Source organism: Rhagoletis zephyria, unplaced genomic scaffold (genome assembly GCF_001687245.7).
Source record: "Rhagoletis zephyria isolate East Lansing unplaced genomic scaffold, Rhagoletis_zephyria_1.1 Rzeph_scaffold_01415, whole genome shotgun sequence".
NCBI classification, from domain to species: Eukaryota; Metazoa; Arthropoda; class Insecta; order Diptera; family Tephritidae; genus Rhagoletis; species Rhagoletis zephyria.
In genome coordinates, this window is record NW_016158499.1 from 87,286 (window position 1) to 109,349 (window position 22,064).

Sequence of the window (22,064 nt, forward strand, 5' to 3'; positions counted from 1 at the left end):
AATAGACCATATTTCCACAGCGCGTCCAGTTCTGGGAAAAACACTCGATATGCAAATCGACACACACCACCTTTTTGTTGATTTTAAAGCTGCTTTTGAGTGCAAGAGCAGAAGCTGCCTGTACAATACCATGTCTAAATTTGGGATCCCCGCAAAACTAATACGGCTGTGTGGAGTTACGTTAAGCTCAACTTACAGTTCCGTCCCAATTGGGATGGACCTATCCGCGCCGTTTGAGACAAAACGGGGTTTTAGACAAGGCGATTCACTCTTATGCGATTTTTTCAATCAGATGCTGGAAAGCGTTATAAGAGCAGCCAAACTGAAACGCAGCGGCACCATATACAGCAAAAGCACGATGCTGCTGGCAAATGCAGATGATATTGACATCATCGGCCTGAAACTCAGGGATGTCAGCGCAGCAATTTGGAGCTTAAAAAAAAGCTACCGAGGTTTGTCTGGCGGTGAACAAGACAAAGTACCTCCTGACACACACGTATTGGCACACACGTCACTGTTGGCAGTCATAACTTTGAAGTAGTGAAGGACTTTGTTTACCTAGGATCCAGCATAAACACCACCAATAACACTTGCCAACATGTGCTGCTTTGGGCTCTGTAGGCAATTTAAAAGCAGAGCCCTCTCTCGACAAACAAAAACCACGCTCTACGAATCTCTCATCATGCCCGTCCTTTTATATGGCGCAGAAACATGGAAGATGTCTAACAAATATAAAAAGTCTTTAGGGCTTTCGAGAGAAATATTCTTCGCAAAGACCTATGCCCCGTTCGCGGGGGCGACGATTACCGAAGAAGATGGAATAACGAACTATATGAACTTTTTAACGATTGCGCAGCACAGTGGTACAATCTGCTCTATTAGGGTCATTTAATTATTATATTAAGAACTAAGATAGATATCGGGTTGAAATTTTACACAAATTATGTATGAATGACTAACAACTTCTGCTCATAAAATGGGCAAGATCGAATAGCGACCAAGCCTACCAACCATATAATTAAAAAATCGTTAAATTTTTCGTCAATTTATGGTACATTTTTTAAGCACTTGCGCACGGTTATAGATACCTGCATACCTAAAACTTTTTTAACTATTTGGGATGAATTTGTTTTTTTTTTTTGTTTTTTTATGGCCTTATAACAATTATATTCAACAATTTTTATTGAGTTCGAGGCCGATTTTTAATGAAAACTTATAACCTAAGGACGAGCACACCTGAAAGTTAAACATTCTAATAATAGAAATAAATAATATAAAAAAAACTTTTTACCGATCTATTCGAAAAAGTCGAATTTACGGTCCGATTTGCTTAAAATTCGGTGCGCAGATAGCTTTTTAGCATGTATTAGCACATGTGATCAATTTTTTCCGAGAAGTGGACCAGGGACCGATCTATTCCAAAAAATCGCATTTATGGTCCGATTTGCTTAAAATTCGGTACGTAAGTAGTTTTTTAGCATATATTAGGATATATTGTCCATTTTTTCGGAGTAGTGGACCAGGGACTGATCTATTCGAAAAAATCGTATTTACGGTACGATTTGCTTAAAATTCGGTACGTAGGTAGCTTTTTAGCATATATTAGCATATATGATCCATTTTGTCCGAGAAGTCGATCAGGGACCGATCTGTTCGAAGAAATCGTATTTATGGTCCGCTTTGCTTAAAATTAGGTACGTAGGTAGCTTTTTGCCTGGATAAGCTTATAGATTCCTGTTTTCCAATTTTCATGCAATTTCGAATATAAATAGCTTTAAGTAACGACCATATCAAGGGGGGAATCCGTCACTAGGCAAGATTTTATTGCGCCAATCAGAAACAACGGATACTGTCAAAATATAATTATAATATATAAAATATCTCAACTAATTTATATTTAGAAAGCCGTTTGTTAGTTTTCGCAAGGCTCAAGAGCGGCTGAACCGATTTTTTTGAAAATGCCACCTGCCGCACATCTCCCAAGGATGGTTTTAGGCTGAAAATAATCTATATGTAAAGGGGGCGTGGCACTTCCCATACAAACCGAATTTCTCATGCTACGTATCTCTGTAAGTGTGCATGGTAGAGTTTTGGAAATTGGTATGGAGATATACGAAATCAATCGCATACCCTTGGAGAAAAATTTTAGCTATAGTAAAAAGGGGTTTGACATCTCCCATACAAACCGAATTTTTCATACTGCTTATCTCTGGAAATTTTTTGGAAGAGTTCTAGAGTTTTGGAGCTATTGGAAAAGGGGGCGTGGCATCTTCCATACAAACCGAATTTTTCATACTGCCTATCTTTGGAAGTGTTCATGGTAGGGTTCTGGAACTTGGTATGGAGATATACGAAATCAATCGCATACTCATGCAGAAAGAGGGCAGCTGTTGGAAAGGGGGGCGTGGCTCCTCCCATATAAATCGAATTTTTATACTGCATATCTCTGAAAGTATTCATGGCACAGTACTGGAACTTCGTATGGAGATATGTATATAGTTGAAATCAAGCCCATACTCATGGAGAAAATTTGGGCTATTTGAAAAGAGGTGTGAGGCCTACAAACCTACCGACCTTTAGCTACCTTTGAATAAATTTTTTTATTCTTCTGTAGGTGTTTTTGTGAGTGAAATCCTCCTAAATGGTTGTACGGATTTTAACGAAACTTTTTGTGTGTTTGAGTGGGACTCTGGATGGTTTAGTTTCACAATTTAATCCGACAGTTGGCGCTGTATTTGAGTTATTACTAAAATTCTTATTTATGATCCTATTTGGCTAATGTTTTAAATATGTATGCAATACTATTGCAAAAACGTGCTGCCAAGTGGTGCTGAAGTCGAGCTATTACTAAAAATAGCCAAGTGAGACAAGGGGCCGTGAAGCTCAGATTAAATCGACCTGTTGCACCATTGATTATATCGACCATCCTGCGTTGCAATTGGCCCAATGGATGTGATTTTCCAATATTATTATTCGTTCAAACTTTTAAGGTATTTCGTCTGAAATAAGTATATGTATATTGCATTTCTGTAGAACAATGATTCGCACCAATTTTGAAATTGCCACCTACTATACTGTAAAGTTTCTAGGACATTCACTATAGAACCGGGTCATTGTTGCCGCCAGGGAAAAAATTTATTTCGCTTTGCGAATAACCGTGCTATGAAATGCCGCACAACTGGAGAATTTCAAGAATGGATATAACACTTTCCTTAGGTTATTTAAAGAGGCAAATGACCACCAAACCTTGATCTTAGCAGACAAATGTGCCAATGAAAATCGTAAACGTGAATTGTTGGTGAAAATGTTGGACCAAAAAGTTTCAATAAAATATATAAAAATTTTAGGCGGGACGAAGTTCGCCGGGTCTGCTGGTATATGTATAAAAAAAAAAAGCTGCTTAAAAGTCAGATCAAGCTTAACAACTTTTAGGGCCGTTTCCTCATCTAACCTTTAGATTACCGGCCACTTTATCGTCTCGATATACGAGTTTTCGTTTTCTCATCAGCGCATTAATTTCTCGAATCGATAAATTGTTGCTCACTTTAAATTTTGGTTCGGTTTTGGTTCATGAGTCAGATATATGAGATATTTCTACCAAGGTTTTGGTTTTTGCTAACAGTTGCTCTTGCTCTATATTTGCTTATGTTGCATTGTCAACCTTTGAAATTATATGACGAATGTAGTGAAGTTTCACTCTACGGAATAACAAATATATTTTTACCGGTAAGATAAGAAAACCAAAACACTTTAAAGTTAGGAACAATTTATCTGCTCTGTTAGTAAAGGAAACTTTACTGCTTACATTAGAAAATGGCCCTCAGTAAGTAAACAATACTGATGCTTTGATAAATTTGTGCCGAATACACCGGCACACAAAAAAATATAGTGTGATGTGCATTTGACCGGACCTACCTATGGTTATATATTTCGACCCGCAGAATTCGAATTTGAAGTCATTTTGGCCAGTATGCCTCCTAGATTTCGAGAAAACTTCAAAAAAAAACGTAAAAATGGTGAAAATTGGCAATAAAAAACGGGTTTTTGAAGTTTTCTCGAAATCTAGAAGTTATATTGGCCAAAATGAATTAAAAGTCGGATTCTGCGGTTCGAAATACAATAACCATAGGTAGGTCCGGTCAAACGCACATCACACTAATTTTTTTTTTTGCCGGTGTTATTGGTGCGAGAGCTTCTTCAAGCGAAATACCTTTAGGACTCTTCTTTGCCAATATGACCTTCTTAATAGCAGTACCTGTTTCTGGAGAAGCACTTAAAAGCTCATTAAGTAGTGTAGCTGTAGATCTCATTTTTAGTTCAGTGGCCAAAAATAAATACATCTGGTTCGATAACTTTCGAAATCTCATTAGCTTTCTTCATTTTAACTTTTTGGCAACAATCTTCAAAACTTTTAGCTGGCCTACCAGCAGAGAATGTCGGCTTACCAAACTTAGAACATACAAATTGTGACAAGTCTATTTCAAATTCGAGCCAATCTTTATTTGCAGTAACAGACCGCTATCTTTTTCGGAAAACTTTTGTCCACTTTATGTCCAAATTCTGAATTAAGTTCGCACGTATGATTTCAATTTAACAAATTTGATTGTATCACTATATCCTAAACTGGTACAAAATCCATTATTCCATCAAGTCTTTTATTTTGAGGGGTCGACAGCCAAAAATCAAAAATTTCCTGTCTCGAAATTTTAGGAGTCGTTTTGAAAATTGAAAATAAATGTATGGGTGCCGCAGATAGCCGCAGAATTTTTTTTGTGGATTCTATTAGTATATACATCAATTGAGAGAATAAGTATAGCAAGTGATCTATATTCCGCCATGTAAGAAAGATTTCTTCTACAAAAACAAAAAATAATAATAATAATTTGGCATTCACCAAAAAGATTAAAACTTTATCAGCTCCAAAAAAATATGTGCCTCCACTTCGGTAATAATTTTTACATTTCCTGAATTTTCTTACTTCAAACAATGACGGAGAAAGAAATGAAGTTAAAACAAAATTTCTTTAAACAAGTTATTGAGCCTTAAAAATACTCAGTTTTCGTTCCACGCACAATTTCATTTTTCACTTATTGCTTACTTTGACTTTTGGATACCGTTATGTTTATATGTACCCAAATTTTTTCAAACAAAGTATCATTCACTCTTCAGTAGACAATATTCTTGCATATTTGATAAAAATTTGATTGAAAAATTACAAACAAAAAATTTAATTAAATTACCCTAGCTTTGCACATTGGACCACTGAGCGCTGGCTTGGACATGTTGTACTTATGGATGACGACGCTCCGGTGAAAATATCCTTTGACTGCACACCCATAGGTGGACAACGAAAGCAAGGGCGCACACGAACTCAATGGAAGGACCAAGTGCAGGAGGACATGTCCACACTTGGGATGAACAACTGGCGCAAATCTGCAAAGGAGAGAGGCAACTGGTGAAGTTTTTTGTTCTCGGCCCAAACCGGCAAACGGTGGTAGTGCAAAATAAGAAGAAGATATTTTCACAATTAAAACACGTTTCCTATCGAAAAATTTAATATTTAGAAAATTACTTCTTCACAGCTTATTGTATCCTCCTATTCGGCTGTTTACTTATACTTCAGAAATGTTGTCGCCGCCATGTTGTTGACTATTTCGGAATATGTTATCTGAGGTACAATAAACTAAATGGCTAGCTTTCCTTAAAGGCCGGGCACTTCCTGAGCGCGTGATACTTGTGGCAGAGCCGACATTGGAGGCAGTTATCCGTCTCTGCCGCAATACCATGATGTCTTCAATCTGGAAGTAGTGGACTTACCAGGTCCGAAGCCACACTTATAAGGTCCAATCAGTTGGTTCATTAAGGACATCAGTCTTTCACACAGTATTGTCGACAGGACTTTGTATGCAATATTAAAAAGGCTTATTCCGCGATAACGGAGGGATCTCCCTTCTTGTGGATTGGGCAAAGTACACAGAGATTCCAATCTTCGGGCATGTATTGATCAGACCAAATTCTGCTTAATATCTGGTACATGCGCCCGACCAGCTCTTCGCCGCTGGCTTTGCACTCTGGACATCTGTTACCAAATTTCTATCTTCATCTCTACAGGAACCAGCGTATTTCTCTGCAGCAACCGCGCGGCACTCTTCGTTATACCAGTTGTTCCTGCGCGGGCGGTAATATCCCACTGCCTCTTTTGCAGCGGCACGAAGTGATTTAATAATAATAATCCCAACGGTTTTAACCTCCTTTCCCGCCCATCCCCATGGCGTACGGAACCATTATTTTCAATTTTTTCGCCGATTCACGAAAGGTAGGAGTTTGTTAAGTGTCGAGATCTAAAGCTATTCAGCTACAGAACCAAATTCATCAGCTGATTATTATATATTCATGTTAGTCAATCATTTATTGAGTGAGGATAGTATCACTTTCTTAATGCTGAAAAGCGAAGCAGAAATATCAAATGTTCTGGAATGACAGTTAAAATCCTGGCATAAACAACGGAGCGTCTCGTGTAATTCAAAATTAGTTTTACAAGTTTTTGAAAATAGGGGACAAAAGTGTCTTGATACACGGGAGGGAACAGTAAGGCATTACGCAGGATTGAGAGTCGATTGCGAAATTTCGAGGCGCTCTGCTGTGAATGCTGCTTCTCGACATCAAACTTTCGCAGGGTTGCCTGACGACGTTCTTCATTGCACAGAGGCGCATGCGGACCTTGGCTGCAACAATGTAGTGATCCGAGTCGATGTTGGCTCCTCGGATAGAACCCACATCAAGAACGCTCGAAGCGTATAGTCTGTCTATCACAACTCGATTTATTTGGTTTTTCCTTCTTTGCTGGTGTGTGGTACTACCAACTACCATGTTCCGTGCCGCGGAAACGTCGACCAGCCTCTCTCCTTTATCGGAGGTGTTGTTACGAAAGCTGAATTTTCCGACTGTTGGACCAACAATGGTTTCCTTGCCCACCCTGGCGTTAAAGCCGTCCTGCATAATTTTATCATCGTGGCGGGGGCGGCGCTCATATGCTTCCCCTAAGCGCTCGTAGAAGTGCTCTTTGGTTTCATCGTCGTCCTCCTTCTTCAAGGCGTGCACACAAATGAGGCTTTCGTTTTTAAATTGGGATTTCATGAGGATTGTTCACTCATGGGAGTAAACCTGGAGACGAGGTCTCGTAGTCTCCGTCCAACCACAAATCTCACACCAAATTTGTGCGCCGTCATCCTAGGCCATTTTGTGGCTTTTATTGGTAGGCATTTTTACGTGGCGGGTCCCAATCCCAGCGCACAACCATTACTGGAATGAGTGGCTTTTCAACTGGATTCACGCTTATACAGCGAACGGCTGGCTGCAAGGCAGACGCCGGCTTGCAGCCGCACCTACTGATGAACAGACGCGGCAGACTTCGGTGAGCCCTTAAACCGAGTAAGTCGGAGTGGCCCCACCGCAGCTTCCTCTCTTTCTGACGTGGTTTAGTTACCACTCGGGTTAGTTACCGCATCTCGAACATGGGTTGCTCACGTTACCTAGAGTACGCGAACCGGGACGCAAGGGTCGGGATTGAGTACAACCGTGCAACTGGTACGGCTATACCCCATTGCACTCCATTCAATTAAAAAAAGGTGGATTTTGTGAAAGTATTAATGCAATTCTGCTGAAGCTTACAGCTTGCCAGCTGAGCTATTCAAGTATGGCGGCGAGAAGCTGATTGGGTGCATGCATCAACTGTTATGTAGAATATGGTCAGATGAACGCATGCCCGACGACTGGAATTTATGTAAGTGTGCTCTGCCCAATCAACAATAAAAGCGCCCCGGCATACGCGCCAACTACCGCGGTAGGACTCGAGTGGCGAATAAAAGGAAACTAGCTATCTGTATTCCTTTATTTTTAAACTGCTCTTTGGCTTTCAAAGTTAAACTATTTTTTTTTTTGTTTTGCATGAGCCTCGCTTTCTGGTTATAGGCTAATCGAAAAATTTTTCTTCTGCTTTTTAGTCTTTATGTTAACCTAGATCGCCCTCGCCCTCGCCCGCCTCGCGGAGTTTATGAAATTTCTGCATGCTACATTATGTGTAATTTATTTCAATTGAATTCAACATACTAAAACTGTGCGAAAAGCAAATTTAAAATTTTTTAACCATCTTCAAAATATTAGTAAACTAAAACTTCCTTAAATCTCTCTCTTGTGATAATTTTTCATACTTTCATGTTGGTTTGAAATGAAGCCATTTAAAAACTATTTCGATTGATACCAGTATTGTTTGATTTTTACCTTTTAAACCGTTAGTTCCTATAATTCACCTAGAATTTGAATTTTCAAACATGTGGAAACTCTTCTATACATACGTAGCTTAAAAGTAACGCCCTTTCAAGACTCTTTCGATTAAAACCTATATTGTTACAACTCACTTAACTTATAATATAATTGTATAAGAATTTAGTTTTAAAACAAGTGGCAACCCTCTTCAAATACTTAAGAAAATTCCACATGTTCAAGCAGAACATTTCTACTTTAAATTTGACTTTTAAAACAGGTGGCAACCCTCTTCGTACTATTTTTGCACTAAAACCTTATTCAACCCCTTTCGTCTGACACCTATTGTGATACATATTCCAATTACCTAGTTCCCTTAATTCGAGAAGCATCATATAGTTTGTTGAGTGCGGATGTGTGTTATCGCTGCTCCGTTTGCCACTAGGGAATATCGCGCATTTTTGCTGTATTCAAGTTAATATAATATCACAAGTCTGGTCGAGTGTTAACGCATAGATCAAGCGATTACAGAAAGTGACAAAAACATTATTTTTGCGATTAATTATTGATTTCAACCGACAAAAGAAGAAATAAATAATATAAAAAAAACTTTTTAATATACAACGCNCAAAACATAAACACACAAATCATCAAAAACCATAACACCTCAACGTGCCCGTTACTGCATTTTCTTCCACTGTGCTTTCATCAGCTGTTCTCTTATCAGCTGTTTTTTGTATCGGCTGTTCCTCATACGTTTTGAGCGCCATCTATCTGTGAGATTCGTAGTCTTTGGAAGTTAATTTGCTGGACTTTCATCCTTTTGTTGTATATTCTTGTTGGTACACCCCTACTCCCTCTCTCATAACGATTTGAAGTCACTATAACAACAATAAACAACTAAGAGCAGCGCTGTCTTCGGCTATGCCGAAGGCTTCATACCTTTCATGAACATCTGCAAATTTTACTTTGACAGATTACTACTTTTGAATACATCTGCATACATCGATAGAGGAGTTACATACTTATATAAAAAATCGCATCTAAACAATCAGAGGTATGGAAGATATACTTTATATAGCACCAATCTAAGTGATTTTCACCGCTATGTGATCGGTATGTAAACCGGTAACACAATTTATTGGGTTTAGTTTCGTACATAAAGGAGATATATGGCAAAAACTGGTATCTTAACAATCAGTGCTATAGGAGATAAAGCTTATACAGCATAGATTTTGACGATTTTCTCAGTAGACTTTGTATTATTATTTATAAAATATCTTACGAAATTTATCGGTTTTAGCTGTTCAAATAAAGGAGTTTTACAGTAAAATCCCATATCTGAACAATCAGATGTATGGAAGATATATGTTGTAGTCATCCGATCCTTGTTATTTTCACTGTAAGTATTCTGTTAATAATGAGTGAAAATGGTGCGAAATTTCATGTTCCTAGCTGCATAAATGGAGGAGTTATGATAAAAGACCTCATATCTGAACAATCAGTTGTATGGGGGCTGCAGGTTATAGTGACCCGATCTTTGTTATTTTCACTGTAAGTCTTCTGTTGATAATGAGTGAAAACAGCGCGAAATTTCATGGTCCTAGCTACATAAATGGATGAATTATAACGAAAAATCTCATATCTGAACAATCAGTTGTATGGGAGCTATATGTTATAGTGGTCCGATTCTTCCGGTTCCGACAAATGATTAATACATTATAAAAATACACCCACCTACCAAATTTGATCCGGATATCTCGAAAACTGAGAGACTAGATTGCATACAAACAGACAGACAGACGGACAGACGGACAGACGGACATGGCTAAATCAACTCAGCTCGACGTTCTGATCATATAAGTATACATTTTCATGGGTCTATCTCTTTTTGTTCTGGTACTTACAAACATCGGACCAAAGTTATAATACCATTTCATGCTCATGAAAGGTATAAAAACCGGCGGACAAAAATGTAAATTAAAGCGCTGTGTTGCCTGATCAATGCACTTATTTCTGGTAGTGTTGTCACAGCTACACACAACCACAGTACGATTTATCAAATTTAATCCAACTTTTTTAGTCTGACTTTATACACGGCAAATTTATCAAAAGTTACCAAAATAAAAAAAAAAAATGCCAAGTTACTAAGCAATAAAAAAGTTACCTATTTTGGTCACAAGTGACGAAATGTGGCAACCGTGTTCTAGATAGCCGCGTGTGTGTGTGGGTGTGGGTGTGTTCGACTTAGTACACAAATCATTTTGGGTACTCACAGCTCTATATTATCTAATGTGTTAATCTTTCCACCTGGTAACTTGAAAACATTTTACCATGTTTAATACATCCAATGGTCGCCTTTCCCACTCACCTGGTTCACAGTACACACTTTGCTTCCGCTTTTTCCACACTTTCTTTTCACTTAAAAGAAATGCTTTTGCTTGAGTTCAAAATGTATTCTACAAAGTGTTTAGCCTTTTATTTGAGCAATTCTGAATTCACAGCATATAAATATCTAATGATATGTATATAAAACCTGTAATTTGTTAACTAGATTTAAAATTCGTACTGATTTCAAATACAAAATACTAGGACGCGTGCGCGTTGACCGGGGTTGGTAGCTGACTTGTCTTCTGTTGACTTCGCACGACGATGGGGAATATAGAACTGTGAGTACCCAAAATGATTTGTGTACTAAGTCGAACACACCCACACACACACGCGGCTATCTAGAACACGGTTGCCACATTTCGTCACTTGTGACCAAAAAAGGAGATTTTTTATTACTTGGAAGCTTGGCAACTTTTTTATTTTGGTAACTTTTGATAAGTTTGCCGTGTATTAAGTCAGACTAAAAAAGTTGGATTAAATTTGATAAATTGTACTGTGGTTGTGTGTAGCTGTAACAACACTACCAGAAACAAGTGCATTGATCAGACAACACAGCGCTTTAATTTACATTTTTGTCCGCTGGTTTTTTTATTGTTGTTGTAGTGACTTCAAATCTTTATGAGAGAGGGAGTAGGGGTGTACCAACAAGAATATACAACAAAAGGATGAAAGTCGTTAGAACTTGGAAATATAGCGGTGGCTGAAATAAAAGTGTTACACCATGTTACAGTTTTGCTCGTCACTGTATGTTTCTTGATCTAGTACCCATGTTCGCAGAAAAGTTTATCTCCAGCAAATTAACTTCCAAAGACTACGAACCTCACCTTTGTTGGTTGAAATCAATAATTATTCGCAAAAAGAATGTTTTTGTCACTTTCTGTAATCGCTTGATCTATGCGTTCACACTCGACCAGACTTGTGATATTATATTAACTTGAATACAGCAAAAATGCGCGATATTCCCTAGTGGCAAACGGAGCAGCGATAACACACATCCGCACTCAACAAACTATATGATGCTTCTCGAATTAAGGGAACTAGGTAATTGGAATATGTATCACAATAGGTGTCAGACGAAAGGGGTTGAATAAGGTTTTAGTGCAAAAATAGTACGAAGAGGGTTGCCACCTGTTTTAAAAGTCAAATTTAAAGTAGAAATGTTCTGCTTGAAAATGTGGAATTTTCTGAAGTATTTGAAGAGGGTTGCCACGTGTTTTAAAACTAAATTCTTATACAATTATTAATTACAATTAAGTTAAGTGAGTTGTAACAATATAGGTTTTAATCGAAAGAGTCTTGAAAGGGCTTTACTTTTAAGATACGTATGTGTAGAAGAGTTTCCACATGTTTGAAAATTCAAATTCTAGGTGAATTATAGGAACTAACGGTTTAAAAGGTAAAAATCAAACAATACTGGTATCAATCGAAATAGTTTTTAAATGGCTTCATTTCAAACCAACATGAAAGTATGAAAAATTATCACAAGAGAGAGATTTAAGGAAGTTTTAATTTACAAATATTTTGAAGATGGTTAAGAAATTTTAAATCTCCTGCTTTTCGCATAGTTTTAGTATGTTGAATTTAATTGAAATAAATTACACATAATGTAGCATGCTGAAATTTCATAAACTCCGCGAGGCGGGCGAGGGCGATCTAGGTCAACATAAAAGCTAAAAAGCAGAAGAAAAATTTTTCGATTAGCCTATAACTAGAAAGCGAGCCTCATGCGAAACAAAAAAAAAAAATAGTTTAACTTTGAAAGCCAAAGAGCAGTTTAAAAATAAAGGAATACAGATAGCTAGGTTTCTTTTATTCGTCACTCGAGTCCCACCGTGGTAGTTGGCGCGTATGCCGGGGCGCCTTTATTGTTGATTGGGCAGAGCACACTTACATAAATTCCAGTCGTCGGGCATGCGTTCATCTGACCATATTCTACATAACAGTTGATGCATGCACCCAATCAGCTTCTCGCTTGAATAGCTCAGCTGGCAAGCTGTAAGCTTCAGCAGAATTGCATTAATACTTTCACAAAATCCACCTTTTTTTTAATTGAACGGAGTGCAAACCGACTTATTCGGTTTAAGGGCTCACCGAAGTCTGCCGCGTCTGTTCATCAGTAGGTGCGGCTGCAAGCCGGCATCTGCCTTGCAGCCAGCCGGTCGCTCTATAAACGTGAATCCAGTTGAAAAGCCACTCATTCCAGTAATGGTTGTGCGCTGGGATTGGGACCCGCCACGTAAAAATTCCTACCAATAAAAGCCACAAAATGGCCTAGGATGACGGCGCACAAATTTGGTGTGAGATTTGTGGTTGGACGGAGACTACGAGACCTCGTCTCCAGGTTTACTCGCATGAGTGAGCGATCCGCATGAAAGCCCAATTTAAAAACGAAAGCCTCATTTGTGTGCACGCCTTGAAGAAGGAGGACGACGATGAAACCAAAGTGCACTTATACGAGAGCTTAGAGGAAGCATATGAGCGCCGCCCCCGCCACGATGATAAAATTATGCAGGACGACTTTAACGCCAGGGTGGGCAAGAGAGGCATTGTTGGTCCAACAGTCGGAAAATTCAGCTTTCATAACAACACCTCCGATAACGGAGAGAGGCCCGTCGACGTTTCCGCGGCACGGAACATGGTAGTTGGTAGTACCACACACCAGCAAAGAAGGAAAAACCAAATAAATCGAGTTGTGATAGACAGACTATACGCTTCGAGCGTTCTTGATGTGCGTTCTATCCGAGGAGCCAACAACGACTCGGATCACTACATTGTTGCAGCCAAGGTCCGCATGCGCCTCTATGCAATGAAGAACGTCGTCAGGCAACGCTGCGAAAGTTAGATGTCGAGAAGCAGCATTCACCGCAGACAGCCGCGAAATTTCGCAATCGACTCTCAATCCTGCGTAATGCCTTACTGTTCCCTCCCGTGTATCAAGACACTTTTGTCCCCTATTTTCGAAAACTTGTAAAGCTAATTTTGAATTACACGAGACGCTCCGTTGTTTATGCCAGGATTTTAACTATCATTCCAGAACATTTGATATTTCTGCTTCGTTTTTCAGCATTAAGAAAGCGATACTATCCTCACTCAATAAATGATTGACTAACATGAATATATAATAATCAGCTGATGAATTTGGTTCTGTAGCTGAAAAGCTTTAGATCTCGACCCTTAACAAACTCCTACCTTTCGTGAATCGGCGAAAAAATTGAAAATAATGGTTCCGTACGTCATGAGGATGGGCGGGAAAGGAGGTTAAAACCGTTGGGATTATTATTATTAAATCACTTCGTGCCGCTGCAAAGGAGTAGAGTTGTCAAACTATCGATGGCACTATCGATAGTATCGATAGTTTCAATTTTTTTAGACTATCAATACTCATTGATAGTTTTTTCTTATACTATCAAAAATATCGATAGTTTAGTAGGACTATTGATCATCTCTACCAATTATTTTGAAATTATTTGAATTTTTTAATTTGAATTAAAATCTTTGTTTTTTAGTGTGATGCCGACGTCATAGTCAAATATGCGCGCATTTAAGCCAAAATACATACATATGTTAATCGTAAATCCTGTTTTGTTTCTATAACTTGTGTTTGTTTTTGAACTTTCTAAAAAGAAGTATTTTGGCTAAGCATTTATTTAATTTTGAATGATTATAACTTTTATAAGATAAAATTTATTTCACTATGATCCTGTAAAAACAAAGCAACCGAACTGATTTAGCGCTATCGATAGTGCTATCGATAGTTTTGTTTTTTCGAGACTATCGTGAATATTGATAGTTTTTGTGAAAACTACCAAAAGTATCGATGGTGTGACTATCGATAGTTTGACACCTCTACAAAAGAGGCAGTGGGATACTACCGCCCGCGCAGGAGCAACTGGTATAACGAAGAGTGCCGCGCGGTTGCTGCAGAGAAATACGCTGGTTCCTGTAGAGATGAAGATAGAAATTTGGTAACAGATGTCCAGAGTGCAAAGCCAGCGGCGAAGAGCTGGTCGGGCGCATGTACCGGCTATTAAGCAGAATTTGGTCTGATGAATACATGCCCGAAGATTGGAATCTCTGTGTACTTTGCCCAATCCACAAGAAGGGAGATCCCTCCGTTATCGCGGAATAAGCCTTTTTAATATTGCATACAAAGTCCTGTCGACAATACTGTGTGAAAGACTGAAGTCCTTAATGAACCAACTGATTGGACCTTATCAGTGTGGCTTTGGACCTGGTAAGTCCACCATAGACCATATTTTCACAGCGCGTCCAGTTCTTGGAAAAACACTCGATATGCAAATCGACACACACCACCTTTTTGTTGATTTTAAAGCTGCTTTTGAGTGCAAGAGCAGAAGCTGCCTGTACAATACCATGTCTAAATTTGGGATCCCCGCAAAACTAATACGGCTGTGTGGAGTTACGTTAAGCTCAACTTACAGTTCCGTCCCAATTGGGATGGACCTATCCGCGCCGTTTGAGACAAAACGGGGTTTTAGACAAGGCGATTCACTCTTATGCGATTTTTTCAATCAGATGCTGGAAAGCGTTATAAGAGCAGCCAATCTGAAACGCAGCGGCACCATATAGAGCAAAAGCACGATGCTGCTGGCAAATGCAGATGATATTGACATCGTCGGCCTGAAACTCAGGGATGTCAGCGCAGCAATTTGCAGCTTAAACAAAGAAGCTAACGAGGTTTGTCTGGCGGTGAACGAGGGCAAGACAAAGTACCTCCTGACAACACATATGTCTTAGCGTATTGGCACACACGTCACTGTTGGCAGTCATAACTTTGAAGTAGTGAAGGGCTTTGTTTACCTAGGATCCAGCATAAACACCACCAATAACACTTGCCAGCATGTGCTACTTTGGGCTCTGCAGGCAACTTAAAAGCAGAGCCCTCTCTCGACAAACAAAAACCACGCTCTACGAATCTCTCATCATGCCCGTCCTTTTATATGGCGCAGAAACATGGAAGATGTCTAACCAATATGAAAAGACTTTGGGGCTTTCGAGAGAACTATTCTTCGCAAGATCTATGGCGCCATTCGCGTGGGCGACGATTACCGAAGAAGATGGAATAACGAACTATATTACCCTTTTAACGATTGCGCTGCACAGTGGTCCAATCTGCTCTATTAGGGTAATTTAATTATTATATTCAGAACTAAGATAGATAACGGGTTGAAATTTTGCACAAATTATGTCTGAATAACTAACAACTTCTGCTCATAAAATGGGCAGGATCGAATAGCGACCACGCCTACCAACCATATAATTAAAAAATCGCTAAATTTTTCGTCAATTTCTGGTACATTTTTTAAGCACTTGGGCACGGTTCTAGATACCTGCATACCTAAAACTTTTTTAACTATTTGGGATGAATTTGTTTTTTTTTGTTATTTTATGGCCTTATAACAATTATATTCAACACTTTTTATTGAGCTCGAGGACGATTTTTAACGAAAACTTATAACTTAAGGACGAGCCCACCTAAAAGTTAAACATTCTAATAATAGAAATATTAACTAAAACCAACAAAACCAACAACCACACGATCAAGTGAATTGCAGCGGAATAGTCTGATAAGGAAATGTGGTGATTTCCGAAATAGCTATCACTTCTACCATTTTTTCAAATTATTGCTGCTATTCCACAATAAGTTTTCATCGAGCCTCGAGCTCAATATAAATTGTTGAATATAGTTGTTATAATGCCAAAAAATAACAAAAAACAAATAACTAAAGGACGAGCACACCTAAAACCAACAACCACACGATCAAGTGAATTGCAGCGGAATAGCTGCGCTTGATTGTAGTTGGCTTAGCAAAGGAAATAGTGGAAATAAGCAACAAGAATTAACAAGGCGAACTTAGCACAGTGCGTAGGCAACTGGCTGAGTCAGTGGGATCGTCGGTTCGAATCCTACTGAAAGAAGTCTGATGAGGAAATGTGGTGATTTCCGAAATAGCTATNGAATTGCAGCGGAATAGCTGCGCTTGATTGTAGTTGGCTTAGCAAGTGAAATAGTGGAAATAAGCAACAAGAATTAACAAGGCGAACTTAGCACAGTGCGTAGGCAACTGGCTGAGTCAGTGGGATCGTCGGTTCGAATCCTACTGAAAGAAGTCTGATGAGGAAATGTGGTGAATTCCGAAATAGCTGGCACTTCTACCATTTTTTCAAATTATTGTTGCTTTTCCACAATAAGTTTTCATTAAAAAACGGCCTCGAGCTCAATAAAAATTGTTGAGTATTTGGGATGAATTAAAAATAGATAGTCCGTTATGTATGTACGTTATTGACGCCGGATCTGAATCAGCTACCTAATATATGTATAAAACAAAAAAAAACTGCTAACTGCTTGGTCTGACTTAGCTTAACAACTTTTAGGGCCGTTTCCTCATCTAACCTTTAGATTACCGGCCACTTTATCGTCTCGATATACGAGTTTTCGTTTTCTCATCAGCGCATTAATTTCTCGAACCGATAAATTGTTGCTCACCCGATGCAATTTCTAAAAATGTGTACCCAACTTTAAATTTTGGTTCGGTTTTGGTTCATGAGTCAGATATATTAGATATTTCTACCAAGGCTTTGGTTTTTGCTAACAGTTGCTCTTGCTCTATATTTGCTTATGTTGCATTGTCAACCTTTGAAATTATATGACGAATGTAGTGAAGTTTCACTCTACGGAATAACAAATATATTTTTACCGGTAAGATAAGAAAACCAAAACACCTTAAAGTTAGGAACAATTTATCTGCTCTGTTAGTAAAGGAAATTTTACTGCTTACATTAGAAAATGGCCCTCAGTACTGATGCTTTGATAAATTTGTGCCGAATACACCGGCACACGAAAAAAATTAGTGTGATGTGCATTTGACCGGACCTAACTATGGTTATGTATTTCGACCCGCAGAATTCGAATTTGGTGTCAGTTTGGCCAATATACCTCGTAGATTTCAAGAAAACTTCAAAAAAATCCGTAAAAATGGTGAAAGTTGGCAATAAAAAACGGGTTTTCGAGCAGTACCTGTTTCTCGAGAAGCACTTAAAAGCTCATTAAGTAGCGTAGCTGAAGATCTCATTCTTAGTTCAGTGGCCAAAAATAAATACATCTGGTTCGGTAACTTTCGAAAGCTCATTAGCTTTCTTCATTTTAACTTTTTGGCAAAAAGCTTCAAAACTTTTAGCTGGCCTACCAGCAGAAAATGTCGGCTTACCAAACTTAGAACACACAAATTGTGACAAGTCTAGTTCAAATTCGAGCCAATCTTTATTTGCAGTAACAGACCGCTCTCTTTTTCGGAAAACTTTTGTACACTTTAGGTCCAAATTCTAAATTAAGTTCGCACGTATGATTTCAATTTAACAAATTTGATTCTATCACTATATCCTAAACTGATATTCCCTGGTTCAAAATCCATTGTTTCATCAAGTCTTTCATTTTGAGGGGTCGACAGCAAAAAATCAAAAATTTCCTGTTTCGAAATTTTAGGAGTCGTTTTGAAAATTGAAAATAAATGTATGGGTGCCGCAGATAGCCGCAGAATTTTTTTTGTGGATTCTATTAGTATATATATCAGTTGAGAGAATAAGTATAGTAAGTAATCTATATTCCGCCATGTAAGAAAGATTTCTTCTACAAAAACAAAAAAAATAATAATAATTTGGCACTCACCAAAAAGATTAAAACTTTATCAGCTCCAAAAAAATATATACCTCCACTTCGGTAATAATTTTTACATTTCCTGAATTTTCTTACTTAAAACCATGATAAAAATATAGTAAGGTAGAACCGCTGAGAGTCACTTTTAAAATTCTTGGCGTTTCCAAATAATTTAATTTTTAAATTTACTCACAAACTCACACACACATTTTCATTTTCAATCTCAAGCAACAACAATTTCGAACAATTCAATTCAATTTTTTATTTTTACTTTTATATGATTTTAAAATGTTGGCAAACTTCAAAAAAAATCAAGGTCGACAAATTGAGGGAACGGTTCTACCTTGCTATGTTTTTATCATGCTTAAAACAATGACGGAGAAAGAAATGAAGTTAAAACAAAGTTTCTTTAAACAAGTTATTGAGCCTTAAAAATACTCAGTTTTCGTTCCACGCACAATTTCATTTTTCACTTATTGCTTACTTTGACTTTTGGATACCGTTATGTTAATATGTACCCAAATTTTTTCAAACAAAGTTGTATTTACTCTTCGGTAGACAATATTCTTGCATATTTGATAAAAATTTGATTGAAAAATTACAAACAAAAAATTTAAGTAAATTACCCTAGCTTTGCACATTGGACCACTGTGCGCTGGTTTGGACATGTTGTACTCATGGATGACGACGCTCCGGTGAAAAGATCCTTCGACTGCGCACCCATGGGTGGACAACGAAAGCAAGGGCGCTCACGAACTCAATGGAAGGACCAAGTGCAGGAGGACATGTCCACACTTGGGATGAACAACTGGCGCAAATCTGCAAAGGAGAGAGGCAACTGGCGAAGTTTTTTGTTGCTAGTGCAAAATAAGAAGAAGATATTTTCACAATTAAAACACGTTTCCTATCGAAAATTTTAATATTTAGAAAATTACTTCTTCACAGCTTATTGTATCCTCCTATTCGGCTGTTTACTTTAGAGCTCTCGATTTTGTTCGCACATTTTCAAACAGCCCGGGTATATGAGCAGCGAGTACTCGCACACTTGTTCAGTGCTCATTACTCGAAAATTTTCGAGCATGAGCTCGAGCAATTCGAGTTTTTTTCGAGTAATTTGAGCAATGCTTTTTTTATTATATTGACATTTTTGGGAGCAACTTTTGAAATTTTTTAAATTATTGATATATAATGCAAAGATTGTTTCATTGGTATTTAATAATATAATTTATTTAACATGAATTAGAAAGCAGCTGCTGACAAACACAATTTACACATTTTCTTTTGTTTATGAAATTGTTCAATTTTGAACAAACATTTGAGCAGTTGAGATATGAACGAGTTTCGAGTATCTAGAGGTCTAGTTTACTTATACTTCAGAAATGTTGTCGCCGCCAGGACGGCGCAATTTTGTATTCTATCATTATTGACTAATTCGTAATATGTTATCTGAGGTACAATAAACTAAATGGCTAGCTTTCGTCTCGTTTTTATTGGAAGAAATGATGCAGACTTATCAACTAATTAACGCCAACGCAGAAAGAAGTTGGACGCGAAATACTGTGTAGCTGGAGTTGGACTGATTAGATTTATTTTTGGAAGCACGGCCCGAATTTCGCCAACGCAGAACGGAGTTTTTATAAAAGTTTTTATATTTTGCATTGTTAATTGAATAGAAACAACATACTGGAGACATTGAAAGAGTTGTGTTTAAATATATGTAATAATAATAGATTGGCGCTTAGACATATTTTAGTTTTTGGTAGAGCTTCTCATCCAATTTGAGGCGTGGGCCTTGAGGTTGTCACACAACGGGTCCCAGTTTTTCGCTAACACCGAACGGCAGTTGTATTTTTATAAGAAGCTATTAGCAAAACTTGTTTTAGTTATTACTTTTTGATGTTGGGTTGAACCGGGCTTGAACCCAGTTCCTGCGGAATGGTAGCGCGCACTGCTAACCACCACACCACAGAGGATCGGTTTAAATACCACAGAAGGTTAAGTTTAAATGTATTAAGTGAAATCCATTCATTTGTATTTGTATCAATTAAAACATATAGTGATGTGGGCGGCCATCTCTAGTTCAGGCCTTCACTAACCCCACAAACCCACCCCCTTTTAGAAGAATTTTCCCACTTTTTTTCGGTGTAAGTATATTATGACATCAACTTCATACTCACATTATTCAGTTCCTTTATAAAAGTTGATATTGCCTCTTTTTCTGCTGACTTTTGATCAAACGAAAGTTCATTGGGCAAAAAATCGTCTAGTACGTTATTAAGCTGCTTGTATTCTCCGTGCTTAAATTCATATTGTGGTGCTTTTGGACCCAGCCATCGTATATTATTCTGTGAACGTTAAAAAGCACGTTAACATATACTTTTTATGACCAAATAAATTTGTGTACTCAAGTGTCCGTCTTACTTCCAATATTGGTGCCGATGTTCCAGGACCGCTTACTATTAATAATATTTGAGGACGACGACCGTAACTTAAATCGTAGTATATGTCAACAAGAGGAGTTGGACCCAGTTTGTAAGTTTTTGAAATCAAAGAAGAAATTGATGTTGGACCAACAGCTCCAATAGGCAGATAGCCACCCAACTGTTCCCACACGAACTTTATAGTCGAGGAGTTCGTTGTCTGACGAAGACAGCTGCTAAAGAGGCGACCAAGCTTTCGAAAAGGGCCTGTTGTGGTGTTGTGTTGCAGAAGACCTTAAAAATTATATCAAATGTAAATAACTGCAACTATTTGTTATAACTCTAATGTTTTGTAAATTATTAGACTGGCCAACAATGGTTTTGGTGCCAAGAGCTATAATTCCTTTTTAACTTAGAACCGTTTGCTGATTGCATAAGTAGAAAAAATTATATTTCCTGCTTGTAGTTTTCTAAATTTTCACTGCATACAAAAACACATTCTGTAAACACAAAAAAAAACATATTAGAGCGTTAGAAAAGATGCCTTATTGCATAAAATATTATAGTAGGGGAGCTCACGATGATAAATCGATATTTACTCAAGCGTATTGGGTTTGGAAGATTAGATGATACAAGAAAATACATATTTCAATTACCTAATTGCCACAATTCAAGGTGAATTTGCTTTTTTAAACATGTACCAACCCTACTAAATATAGTTCTGAATAAAGCTTTTCAATCGTATATCGATTGATACCCGTCTCCTTTAAACACCTCAAAAATAGCTTAAATATTAACACTAAAGATTTCTGAGCCCTCTTTCCTTTCGACTTTTCAATCAACCCTTACGAAAAAATAAAAATTTATTGCACATCTATAGGCCAAGCTCTTAACACCTCATTGTTTTAAATTGAATGAACTGTGCAATCTGATTTCATTAACAAAAAATTCATATGTATATGTAAGGTAGTCATTTTAAAAAAATTGGCAACCCCATTAAAAAAGGTAGAAGCTTATTGCACATTCGGACATCGTATCATTTCACTTTGTACCTCACTTTTAGTCACAACTAACTGTGAAGATATTATAATTATTGAAATGGTGGCAGCTCTACTGAAAAAATAATACATTATTTGACATCTAGAGGCCAAGAGCCTTCATTTGACACCTCATTTTCTGTAATGCAACGAACGGTTCGGATCTTATACTTTTTTAGACAGATAGCAACCCTATAGAAATTCGCAGGCCTAAACATAATACCTCTATAAAAAAATGTCGACAAATCCGTTCAGTAGTTTTCGAGATTAATAATAACT

At 37.8% G+C, this 22,064-nt stretch overlaps 1 pseudogene; it reads right to left on the reverse strand.

The window, feature by feature from the left end:
• LOC108363935 (uncharacterized) overlaps positions 1-22,064 on the reverse strand; it is a 115,704-nt pseudogene that overhangs the window by 81,044 nt on the left and 12,596 nt on the right.